Source organism: Gossypium arboreum, chromosome 13 (genome assembly GCF_025698485.1).
Source record: "Gossypium arboreum isolate Shixiya-1 chromosome 13, ASM2569848v2, whole genome shotgun sequence".
Classification (NCBI taxonomy): Eukaryota; Viridiplantae; Streptophyta; class Magnoliopsida; order Malvales; family Malvaceae; genus Gossypium; species Gossypium arboreum.
In genome coordinates this window covers 85,458,460-85,471,686 of record NC_069082.1, presented here as the reverse complement: position 1 = coordinate 85,471,686, position 13,227 = coordinate 85,458,460, and the positions used below count along the sequence as shown (strand labels likewise).

The following is a 13,227-nucleotide window of genomic DNA, read 5'->3' as shown; positions in this document are numbered from 1 at the left end:
AAATCCTTAATGAGTCTAGTTTCAAATGAAATAAACTAGAACATCCTTTGAATTCTTTACGAGGAGAAAATTGATTCGTAGTGAAGAGTGGTCAGAACAGTTGAGCAGTGAAATAGGGGTAACTTCAATGAATAAACTGTACTAATTGGCTAAACCAAAAATTATGAAAATTTTATTGTAAGAATATATGTGAATCTAGTTTCAAGGAAAATTAAAGTTTTGTAATTTGGAGTTCCGTAGCTCTAGAAATAAATAATTTAGTTGCCAGAACTCTGCTAGACAGCTTATTTTGAACCTGTTTATGATTGTAATAGTGAAAGTATGTGTGTTTGTGATGGTAATATTCCGGGAACATATTGTGATTTTGTTTAAAGTATGATAATGTATTGTTTATTAATATTTACATACTTACTTACTAAGCTATAATGCTTACTCCCTTCCTTTCCTTTTTCCTATAGTGTCGCAGATGTTAGCTCGAGTTGGAGGTCGCCGGAGGTTAAATCACACTATCAAACTATTGATCGATATATAAAATAATTAATTACTTAAGTAAACTTATATTACATTTTATCAGAATTTGACTTAAACTTTATAAAAAAAAAACAGTGAGATGAATAATTTGTTTGGTGGGTATGAAACACTAACAAGGAGTCGCTATTCTCAATCTCTCAACAAACTTATATTATATTTTATCAAAATTTGACTTAAATATTCTTTTAAAACTTCACTCCTATCCTATCCTATCCTATTCATAAAATATCATAAACTTTAATTTAATATATTTTTCTTTTCAACTAAACCCTCATGAAATTTAAAGTAACTTCCCATATGTTGTTTTCATTAATATTATTGATAAAAAGAAAATTAATTATATATTTAGTTTTTACTAAAGTAGAAAAAGATTTATTAAGAAATTAAAATCAAATAAATAACTAACATTTAATGAAAAGATTTAGATCAATTTTAATTATTTTAAAATTTATTAAATTATACTTACTTTATCTTTTATTATTTTAAACGTGACGCCCCAAGATATGGATAAAACTTTTCAATGATTAAATTGTTAAATATCAAATTTATTCAATTTTTTTTGTCTAATCTTGTAATTGGGCCTCTTTTTAAAAATTTCCTATTAGGAGCTTCTAAAAGCCCAAATTTCCTCATTTTTTTGCCCCATGTGTCGCATATGCTAGGGATAAAACGCTAGGGTGTCACCAACCCTAGGTATAAATATATAATTATGCTTGGCCGACCACCCCTTTTCTTTTCTTCCCTTGTTTTGTGCCGCCCAAACCCTAAGAATTTTGGCTCATCTCCTCTTTTAGTTTTTCTTCTTTTTTCTCCCTAAGTGACGCCACTCCTACCACCACCTTTTAGCCACCATTTCCATCCTTTTCCCTTCTCCTCCTCTTCTTTCCTCTCTTTATTTCTCCTAGCCACTGTACTAGGCACCTTAAACCGCCGAACCCCCTTTGGATTTTCCCTTGCCACCATTCCTAACACCTATTGGGACTGTCGTTTCACTCTTTTGTCAAACCACCCTCATACATTCGAATTTTCCTTTTCCCACTGTCACACTACATCATTCTTTGTTGTCGAGTTCCTTTTCTTTTAATGTTGATTTATTTCTGTTCATGTGAATCACCTTTGGCGTAAGACTGTAGTGGTTAAATCCATATTCATTGCAACAATCGGTAAGCCATCCCCTTGCATTGATTGAATGTTGATTCCGAAAATCCAACTGAATTACGATTCTTTCTTCTTTATGGTTTAAGTGATTCCTTTTAGATCTTGCTGAAGTTTTAATAATTGATTCTACCATAAAGGATTTTCATACGTATAATGTTTAAAGGGCCAGATCTGGGAGAGTCGAATCAGATCTGATCGAGGGGTGTACCGCACGGTCTAGTAGCGAAGGTATGTGTCTTGACTAGTGTTATCATGCCTACGTATTGGCATTTGGCCAAATGAATGTGCCTCCCATGCGATTTTGGTTGCTGATTTTATATTATGTTAATGATTAAATTGATCTAATGGTTTCAGTTTTACTAAGTAATCTCATATCCAATCTAAAAATAGACTCTGTTGTGCTATTGAAAAACTGATGAATCAATTCAGTGGTAGATCTAATTTTAGTATATTGCTATTTACTAAATTGATTATGTGGTTATGTTTGTGACATGTTCACTATGCTAATGCTGTAATTACCATTGATGCATGCTTATTGTTACTATTAAAACTATGAACCGCTACCAACAGTATGACAATTTCATGTTAATACTGTTACTATTGTTGTTTTTTTATTTATGAAGTGTCACATCCCAAAATTAGTCCTAGAAGAAATGGGAATAAAATTTAGATTTTTATTTCTTTAAAGCATAGAGTAAGAGAATTTAGAATGTCTTAAAAATTATTTCTACTAAGAAATTAACAAGAATAAGACTGCTGGTTTAGTGGTTAAGCCTTAGCTTCCCCTTGGGTCCCAAGTTCAAAACTCATTGTGCATCTTTCAACTAAAATATTTTATTTTCTTATTTTTAACCCATAAAAGTGTCAAATTTTCAAATTAGCCCAACCCCCAAAAAATTAATTTAATCCTTAATTTAAATTAGTCCTAATTCTATATGAATTCCTAAACCTATTTTAGTTAGGGAAAAAGAGTTCTATAAATAAAAAATTTAATTCAAACCTTAGAATTTTTACCTAGAGAATTTTTCAAGAGAAAAACTCCCAAAGTTTGTCCTTTCCCCCTCCATTGCTAAATTAATTTTCAACTTAGGATTTCAAATATTTTCAAAATCGTCCCTCTCCTCCCAATAGATCATCGATTTCCTCATCCAAATTAAGGTCAATTAAAGTATTAGAAAGTAATTAATATGTATAGGCAAACCCTTGTATGCGAACCCCCCATATGTGCGAACACTTATGAATGAGAACCCTAGGTGTGATCCCTTATATATGCGAACTCCACTAGGCGAATTGTAGCAAATATGAGCGAATCACTATATGTGAACCCATATTCAGATCCCTATATGGTTCTGTATGCGATCTATTAATACATCCATGTGAACCCTAGGAAGAATATACATGTGAACTTTATTTGTTTTTCCATGCAAGCTCTATCTGTTTAAACATGCGAACCTTATTTTTTTTCTTTTTGCCATGCGAGCTCTATCTGTTTAGATATGCGAACCCTATCTGTGTAAGATGCAAACCCTACATGTACTAATATGCAAACCCTATAATTTATTTATACAAACCCTACATATGGTAATATGTGAACCCTAACTACTTATCATGTGAACTCTATATACAAGCCCTGATATGTACGTACCCTGATGCATGCGAACCCTAATGTATGCAAACGCTTACAATGCAAACCTTAGGAATGCAAACACCTATGAATTTATTATGCAAACCCTTATATAATTTAGAATACAAACCCTATATATGTGAACACTATATATGCGAACCCTGTATGAGTGAACCCTACTTGTGAACATGTATGTATGGGTTAGTCGAACTAGGCATGCTAATTCGGATGAATATACTATATATGTGAAAAATTTTTTAGTTCGTATAAATTAATTGTATATGTGAAAATTGATGTGAATGAATGAATGAATACATGCCATTAAATGATAGTATAAAATACTAAATTTAGCACCAATTGATGATAAATAGCATTACATGCTAAGTATATGTGTATAAATACATGGAATTGAGAATGGAGGATGGAGGAGTTTCATAGGAGAAATTGACAAAATAAGCCCACATAAAAAGTCAGTATTGCACGAAGTAGGTGGCAATGTAATCAAAATAAAAAAAATTGAGATGATATTTTAAAAAGCCATCAAAAATGGGCAACCGAGATGGTAAGTTAATGTAGTAAAAGTCATCGTCACAAATGACAAGTAAACGACCATCGTCTCCAAAAATAAACAAATCTAAGCTGCCCAATTATTGATATGTGTTTTGGAGTGTCAAGCGATGCTTGAGGGCAGATAGGATGGAAGGGTGAGAATATAAAATTATAATTGCATTGTACCATGAATTTATTTTGTACATGTATTGATTTACTAAATGATCCCTACATTAGGCTTAATTTACTATGTGCTATAAATTGAATTTTTTACTGTTTGTACAATTATATATAATGGTTTATAAAATTAGACTCACATTGAGCTGTCATAAGTTGACTCCCCCCTTTTTCATACCTCTCAGGTAACATAGAAAACTAGGACACGAAATGGCATTGGAAGAACCTTGAACTAGCATCTTGTTTTTCTTTTAATATTATTTTAAAACTTCTATTAAAGTTTCCCTTAATCATTTTTAGGTTTGTAATTATTAATTATTTCTTGCTTTTTATATCTTAGGCTAGAGATTATTTAGCTTATTAATTCTAAGCATGATACTTAGTTAATACTCTGATAAATGCATGTTATTTGGTTTAGAAAAGTATTATTTTTAATAATGTTTTCCACTACTTTATAAAACATTTAAAAGTTTTGAAAGGTCCTTCTAAACCTTAACCTTTTTCTTCAGAACTTCACAATAATAATATTGTATTTGAATTGCTAAGTGAAGTCGGCTTAATTAATGGATATTTTTCTTAAAAACAAGAAAAGCGATTTTCATACAATCCAACTCAAGCAAAAGAATAGCTTTACAGGGTCACTTCATTTATCAACGTAGCAGCTTTGGCTTAGCCGAAACTCCTAGATCTATTTAGGAGTGTTACATTAAGTGGTATCAGAGCCTAGGTTTTCTAAACACAATTTTGAACTTTTGAAGTATGCATAGGAAAAAATATTTTTTTGGAATCTATTGAAAAACTTAGTCTGAGGAGTCCGATGCCAAGTATTGTAGAAAACTTTCTAGTAGTAGAAAAATTGTAAATAGAAATGTAGTACAAACTGAAAACTTGAAAAAAAGTACTAATTGTTTGAAATTGTAGATTTTCATAAAACACCATTATAAACACTCAAAGCAAATGTGGTAGGGGTAGACCGTGTAGGCTACACCTGTTGAACCGCCCATTATTCAGGGTGAAAACCCAACTTAGGATTACGTAAGAGATTTTACAGCGAATGATGGCGGAGGTTACGAGAACAAAGATATGGGAATGGGAAATCAAAATGATGGAACCGTTGGAAAAGATGCAATGACTCAAGCTATGTTGAGAACACTTCAAAGGGTCGTCGGATTGAGTAATGGAAACAGAAAAATAGTTTCTGAAAAACTTAAGTCAAACAAGGCAGAATTGTTCAAAGAAGTCGAAATAACTCCCACTATAGCAGAATATTGGATAGAAATGACAAAAAGAATTTTGAAGAACCTAGACTACACTTCAGAGCAAAAGTTAAAAGGAGTCGTGTCCCTATTAAGAGACAAGCTTATAAATTGTGGCAAGCTATTGTTAAGGGAACACTTGCAGCACAAATAACTTGGAATTATTTCCATGATTCTTTCTAGAAAAAGTAAGTAGGTCCCTGATATGTTGAAGCCTATAGACATGAATTTATCTAACTAAAACAATGAGATATGTCATTTTCAGAGTATGAAGATGAATTTTTAAGACTGGTTTGTTATAATCCCGAAATGTAGCGACAAAGGAAGATAATTAAGGTTCAAATAGGGATTGTGACTCCCAAAAATTTGGTTGAAAAAACCAAAATCTTAGAAGAAATCCAACACAAAGAGTGAGAAAAGATGCAAAAGGTTCTGAACAAAAGGGATTCGGTTTCAAATAAATTGAACCATAGGCCTACAAAAAGGGCTAAGCCACAGTCCAAGTCCATAGATAAATGCATTCCGAGGTGCCAAAATTATGAGAAACACCACACAAGGGAATGTTGAAAAAAGATTGGTGCTTGTCTTAAGTGTGGGTCAAAAGAACATTAAATAAAGGATTGCCCTCATTGAAATAAACCCACCAATCATAGAGTCAGAGCCAAAACATGACCCAAAGATAGGGAAATCGAGGTCCCAACCGAAACAACAGAAGTCAAGGCTAGAAAGCACCAATACAAGGTGCAAACCAAGTAGAAACGAGGCAACCAGCCTTAGTTTTTGTTGTAAAAGGACAAGAGGATAAGGATGCTGCCGATGTCATCATAGGTACATTCCTTATCCATTATGTGCCCTTCTTTCCTTTAATCGATGTGGGATCTACTCATCCGTATATAGCATTGAATATGGTTGAAAAATTGAATCAAAAAGTAGAAAAAACAAGTAGTATTATGGCAGTGATAAGCCCATTAGGAAAAACAATTAAGATGGATAGAATTTACAAAAGTTGTCTATTGAAGTTGCAGGAGGAAATTTTTTTCGTCGATCTCATGAAATTTCCATTTGAAGAATTTGATCTATTGGTTGGTGGAGCACCAAGTAAACCTAGATTGTGCCTTGAAAAGGGCAACCTTGAAAACCAAATATGGAAAGGAAATTGTTATGGCAAGAAACATAAGAAATTACTTGTCAAAGGTTATCTTAGCAATGGTCATAAAAAAGATGGTTCAAAAGGGATGCAAATTATTTTTAGCCTATGTCGAGGATGTTGAAGTCGTCAAACCCAAAGTAAACGACACCCAAATCGTTAGTGAATTTCTTGACATATTTCTCGAAGAGCTGTCAAGGTTACCTTCGAACTTTAAGATAGAGTTTGGAATTGAGGTGATGTCAGGAACCACACTAGTGTTAATAGCTCATTATCATATGGCAACAAAGGATTGTAAAGTTTGTCCAAGTTGCAAATTTGACTTAGGGCTCTAGACGTTCGAAAATAAACTTGGATTTTGACACAACCTGAAACGTATATGAATCTAAGTCAAATAAAAAAACTGAAGAAAAAATATTGAAATAAATAACTAAGGTAAATAAAATAGAACAATGAAGAAGAAAATAAAAAAGATAGACGGAAAAGATGAAACATGAGTGTAGAAGTCCTAAGGAGCCTTAGAAACAAGAATAATCCACAAACCCCTTCAAGCAGCTTTAATTTCTCTTCAAAGAAAGAAAACTTGGCAAGAAAAAGTTTGAAAATGATCCCCACAATCTGAAAAGATCATTAAAACTATTCGAAAAGAAAACTTAAGAAAAATTTTTGAATAGAAAACTCAAAGAGAATTTTATAAACACAAAGTGAATAATCAATGAATTGATTTTTATGTACAATGTAAAGGCCTTTATATAGGCTAACTAAATAAATCCAAATAAAACCCTTAAGTATATTAGAACTTTAATTAATCTAAACAAGAAGTAGTTTTAAACTAAAAATTTTTGTTAACATAAAACTCTTAAATAACTTAAACTTCTTAATAATTATAAAAAATTTAGAACTAAAATATAATAAAATTAAGTACAATATTTGACTCATTTATAATAAGAATTAAGCCTAAAATCCGAACCCAATATGATTTAAACTTGAACTAGAAACCTAAAACTCATAATTCCTGTCATAATCCCGTCCAAAAATTCTACCAGTGCAGTCTTCACTAAAACAGTCATATCTTGAGTTCTCAGACACAAAATCGAGCGATTCAAAGTGCGTTTCGAAGCTAAGAGATAGATTTTTGAATGTCATGAGACATCTTAACTAAGAAATTCCTAGATCCCATCCAAAATGTCATCACAAGTCTATTGATTCCCCAAACTTAAAAATTGGCAGCTTTGGTGACTGGAATTTAATAAATTTCACCTATTTTGTGCATGTATCATTCCTCGCTTCCTCAAAAAGATTCATATTCAAATATTACCTTTGACCAAATCTTGATTTGATTTACTTGGCCTTTGATCTTATTGTTGGGCCTTGAGGTAGTGTAAGCTCATTACATTCATAGGTCTGAAATTGGACCTTGAGACTCGCATAAGATATTTAATGGCTAAAAACTGATAATGATATTTTTCCTATTTACCTAGAGTTCAGTTAATGAGAATATTTCAAATTGAATTTTTTTATAAAGGGTTAAATATAAAATTTGTACCCGAACTTGTCCACTTCTCCTAAATTGGTACTTATGATTTTTTTTGTCCCAGATTGGTACTCGAACTTTTTTTCATCAACTAAATTGGTATCTCAATCTAACACTGTAAACTTTTTGCTAATGTGGTAGTGCTGGCCAATCACGCACCACTACGTGGCGTCCTCTTGTAGCTTTTTTTATTTTCTTTTTAATTTTCCCTCCTTTTCTATCCTTTTTCTTTTCCTTCCTTATTTTTTTTTCTTCTTTCTTTCTTCTGTCAAAACCCCCTCCAAAATTTTTCCTCCCACTTTTTCACCATCCAATCACCACCAAAATCACATCTCTTAAACCCTTTTCGTTTGCCTCCTCATTTTCCAGTCACCATCAATCAATCCCTACTAAACAGGGTTTTCTCTTACGCTTGTTTGGCTTCTTAGAAAATTTGGATTTTCTTCCATCCCTTTTTTTTTTCTTTTTTTGTTCTTAGTTTTTTTTTTCTCACAAGCCAAACAAGCTGTCACCGTTCTCTTTTCTTTTTTGTTATGCATCACCGTATTTTTTAGTTCTTTGGGAAAGAAAAGAAACCCTTTTCATCATTGAAAATTCAAAAGAAACCATGAATGAGATAAAAGTAAGCTCTTTTGGGAAGCTTGTTTGGCTTCTTAGAAAATTAAGGTTTTCTTCCTTCCCTTTTTTTTTTTGTTTTTGGTTCTTATTTATTTTCTCGCTAGCCAAACAAGCTTTCACCAATCCTATTTTTCATTTTTTTATGTATCATTTATTTTTTTAGTTCTTCCTTCCCTCTGTATTCGTTTAGTCCTCTTTTACTTAAACTTCACAATGTAGGATCGAGACGAGAGCAGAGAAAGCCTCCGTAAAGGATTATCTTTTGTCTCTATGTTAATTGGTGATTCTATTGAATTCCTATATGGGGATGAGAGAGAAGTTGATCAAGCTTCGAAAGTGTTGCTAGAATTAGGTAATGTCCTATTATTTGGTGGTGAAACTCTAATGGTGTTTAATATGCTATGGCCAAAAATGATTAAATTTGAGTACTACACTTCCGAGTTCAATTCGACCGAGTTATGACATCCGAAAGCCCCGTATGAACCTTAGGAATAGTTAGGATACATATGTCATGACATAGGAATCCAATATATGTGTGCAAGTAAGACCATGGCATCGATATATGGTTCCGATATGTGTCTACGAGTAAAACCTTGTCTAGGACAGTGGCATCGATATGTGGCTACATGTAAGACCATGTCTGGGACGTTGGCGTTGTACGATTTACGTAATTATCCGAGTGTCCTATCCGATTCCGAGTGGTTCATCGGGCAATGATAAACTCTGTTTGAATATGTAAAACGAGCTATGTACAGGTACGGATTAATTTGTTACCAAGCCAAAGTAAGGTAAGTAAGTAATTAATGGTTAATATAAATGACTTATTTAATAAATATGGGAGATGTAATCATATGATAGTAAACGAATTTGATAAGGAAATATATATGTACTGTGTTGGTTTTCGAAATGATGTGTGATATGCTTATTGATGTAACTAAGTGTATTCAACCATTTGTTTATTGTGTACGTGATGACATATTATGATGCTTGAGTAATAATTATGAGTATATGTGTATTCAAACGATTAAAGATATCTTGGCTTTGTAAATAAACTATGAATTACTTATGTTGGTTATACAGACTTTTGGCCAAGGTGAGCACTTTGTATAAAAATGAAATATCATGAATGAATTTGGTAAGTTGAGACTAAGCATGTTCATATTAGTATAATTCGGCTAAATTTATTATGCCATAGTTATATTATTAGATTGTTTGTTTGCTTATGGCTTATTAAGCTATAAAAGCTTACTGTGTGTATATTTGTTTCTGTTTTATAGATTTTGGATTTAAGTTACAAGCTCGGGGATCATCAGCAAAGTCCACAATATCTGCTGTTTTGGTATTTAAATAGTCGAACTTGAACTATGGCATGTATAGGTTGGATTTTATTTTGAAATATTAGATTTTTGGGTCGTGTATAATTTAGCCATGCGAAAATGGCTTAAGTGTTATGCTTGAGTTTGGTTTGGCTAGACTATGGTTTGAGCTCGTTTCAATTATTTTGCTATATGCCATGAGTTGGAAGTAATTATGTTATGGGTTTTGAGTATTGAATTTAATTATAAATCTTGGATGTGGTATGAAGGTGATTAGCTTGGATGTGTATTATACCAAGATAAAGTATGCAAGCGGATCTTGTTTATTATATTTAGTTTTAATGTAATATGTTTTTAGTAATAAAGATTTATGAAATTGGTTTGTTAATTCGGTAATGGAAACCTTGGATAGGTGTGCGAATTAAATATATAATTTGGTTTTGCATAGAATTAAATAAGGAAATTAAAAATATTCCATGATTGTTTTTTTTTTTTTTGTCATTTACTTGGTATGAAATTAATTAATAAAGTGTGGCTTTGGTGCCTAGGGTGAATGCGCACTAGTATTGAACCTTAAGGTATATTCGGCTATGTTATATTGAATTTAAATTGTAAATGTAGTTGTTTGCTAAATTGTGAAATAAGTTTCAATTAATTATATTGTGAGCTTATACTGGAGTTGTTAATTGTGTCCAATTGTGGTTTAGTTTTAAAAAAGTTGTAATGAGCTTGCCCTTTATGTAATATGTTACATCCTTTATATATTAGTTATTTACTTAGCCTCAAGTATGATTTGCTAATAAGCCCTATTAAAAATGCTAGGAGTTTTTATTTATGCATGTATATATATATATATATATGATTGAATGGATTTATTAAATTTTATTAATGTACCAAAACATAAATCACATATAAATTTACAGTATGGTGTTGCATGTAGGAATCAAGAGCTAATAATGAAATTTATTTTCCATTAATACGTAACTTATGCATGTGCATGGCTTATTTAAGAATATGTTTAATACTCAACAATAAAGATATCGATGAGTCATATGTTTGGTATATGTATAAGATATGCTGATGTACTTTGAGATATATTTTATTTAGACTATGTGATAAATGATAAAATTTTTTGGTTCTGATATATGAAATGATTATACCCACTGATGTGATATTAGGGTCGAGTTGTATTATATAATGCATAATGGTATGAATTGTAATATGATCGGTAATATCTTATAACTCTAATTCGGTGACAGATACGGGTTAGGGGTGTTACAGTTCCATCTATTGTTCCATTTTCTACTTCAGAGCTTAAATAAAAAACTTGGCTTCGACATGAACGTCTCAATCTTACCTTCAAACAATTTTGAAATTCATCAACTATAAACATAATTGCCATTTATACATATTCAACATTAGCATTAAAATCTTCATTGCTTTAGGACTAATCTGCGTTATCTTGTCAGAATTATAATACAGGAGCTAAAATATTTATATTATTTTGAAAAGTTTAAATTATTTGGTCCTCTAAATCTTAAGTTGGTTCTGCTTGTGCTTATTTGCTAAAACATTTATGTTGTAAATGTCATTGTGGGTTAGTTTGAAAAGGGGAAGGGAAGTGGTAGGGGTTGGTTGATGGTGGCTGGAAAATGGGGAGGAAAGCGAATGGGGTTTAAGAGATTGATTTTGGTGGTGATTTGTTGGTGAAAAAGTGAGGGAATTTTTGGGGGGGAGGGGTTGACAGAGGAAAGAAAGAAGAAAGATGAAGCGTAGAAGCAGCGCAGAAAAAGAAATAGGAAAAGAAAAGAGAAGAAGAGGGGGAAATTTGAGGGAAAAGAAAAAAGAAAAAGAGCTACAAGAGGACACCACGTTGCAATGTGTGATTAGCCAAAGCTACCACATCAGCAAAAATTTAACGGGGTTAGACTTGCGTACCAATTTAGTTAGCGGAAAAAATGTTCAGGTACCAATCTGAGATAAAAAAAAAAAATCGTAACTACCAATCTGAGAGAAGTGGACAAGTTCGAATACCAATTTTATATTTAACCCTTTTATAAATATATATGTATCATATTTATGTATTTAACTAAATATGTATTATTTTAAAATTTTAAGTGCACAACAAACTCCCAACAATTTTATTTAAGTTCTACTAAAATTCTTCATGGAAAAGTTAGAAATGACTTAGGTAGACAACTCTATTGTAACTAATAAGTTGACTTTTTTTGATACTATTAAGTTGATTTTATATATGGGTCAAAAGGACATATTTTTATTTTAAAACAAATTGGATTAAAATATTAAGTTGAAAAATGATTTTGGGTAAAAACTTATGGTCACTTAAAATATATGTCCGAGTTGAGCTCGATTTAAATTTTTTTCAATTTTATTAATTTTTATGTCAACATAAATATACGCATTTAATTATTTTAATTTTATCTAATTAATCTATGTAATTATTATTAAATATAATTAACATATATAAAAATTATATTTGTATAATGTTTAAAAATAAAATTATATTAAGACAAATTTAAAACATTCAACTTTCACAAAACCATAAAAATAAATACTAATAGTATACAAAACATTTTAATATTCTCTACCTTGTTTTTTTTTCAATTTATCATCATCTTTTTTAATTGTAATTTGTCATCTTGTTTAATTTCTAATGCAATTAATTGCATTTTAACATCTGATCCTTGATAAGAAAAATATTTTTAATATCAAATAAGAAAAGTATTATTAAATATCAAATATTAAATAATAAAACAATAAAATTAAACATATTAAAATAATAATTGAAACCAAATTTTTGTGATTAAAAAACTTTTGAATAATACTAAAATTTTATTTTTCAATTATTCTCGAAATGTTACTTGAATGAATATGGTTTGTTAATGTCTCTATATATAGTGATTAAATATTAATTTTAAATTATATATAATTATAATATCAATTAAGTGGTCATCAAATTAAAATAATGAGTATAATTTATTATAGATTCAAAGTATAATTAATGATAATAACAGTAAGATGAAAAAGTTTTAATAAAATAAAGATGATTAAATTTATTTTATATAAAATACTATTTTATAATAATAATAGTCTGTTATTATATTTATTTGAAAAGAAGCATGTAAGTAAAAACTGCTTGCAGTGGTTTTATTATTTTAGGTTATCCAATAGATTAGCGGTTAATTACTATTATATTTATGTTTATCACATTATAATTATTAATGTACTAAAAATTATTATTTTAATTTTAATTTAAATATAAACAACAATGAAGAGTATTTTTATCAGTTTAAAAT

At 30.6% G+C, this 13,227-nt stretch overlaps 1 long non-coding RNA gene across 1 annotated transcript; it reads left to right on the top strand.

The window, feature by feature from the left end:
- The first annotated feature begins 1,219 nt into the window (after positions 1 to 1,219).
- LOC108463957 (uncharacterized) lies at positions 1,220 to 10,298 on the top strand. Its single transcript, XR_001868210.2, has 3 exons — positions 1,220 to 1,694; positions 1,827 to 1,917; positions 9,872 to 10,298. It is a non-coding gene; the product is annotated as an uncharacterized LOC108463957 (long non-coding RNA).
- Positions 10,299 to 13,227: the final 2,929 nt, after the last annotated feature.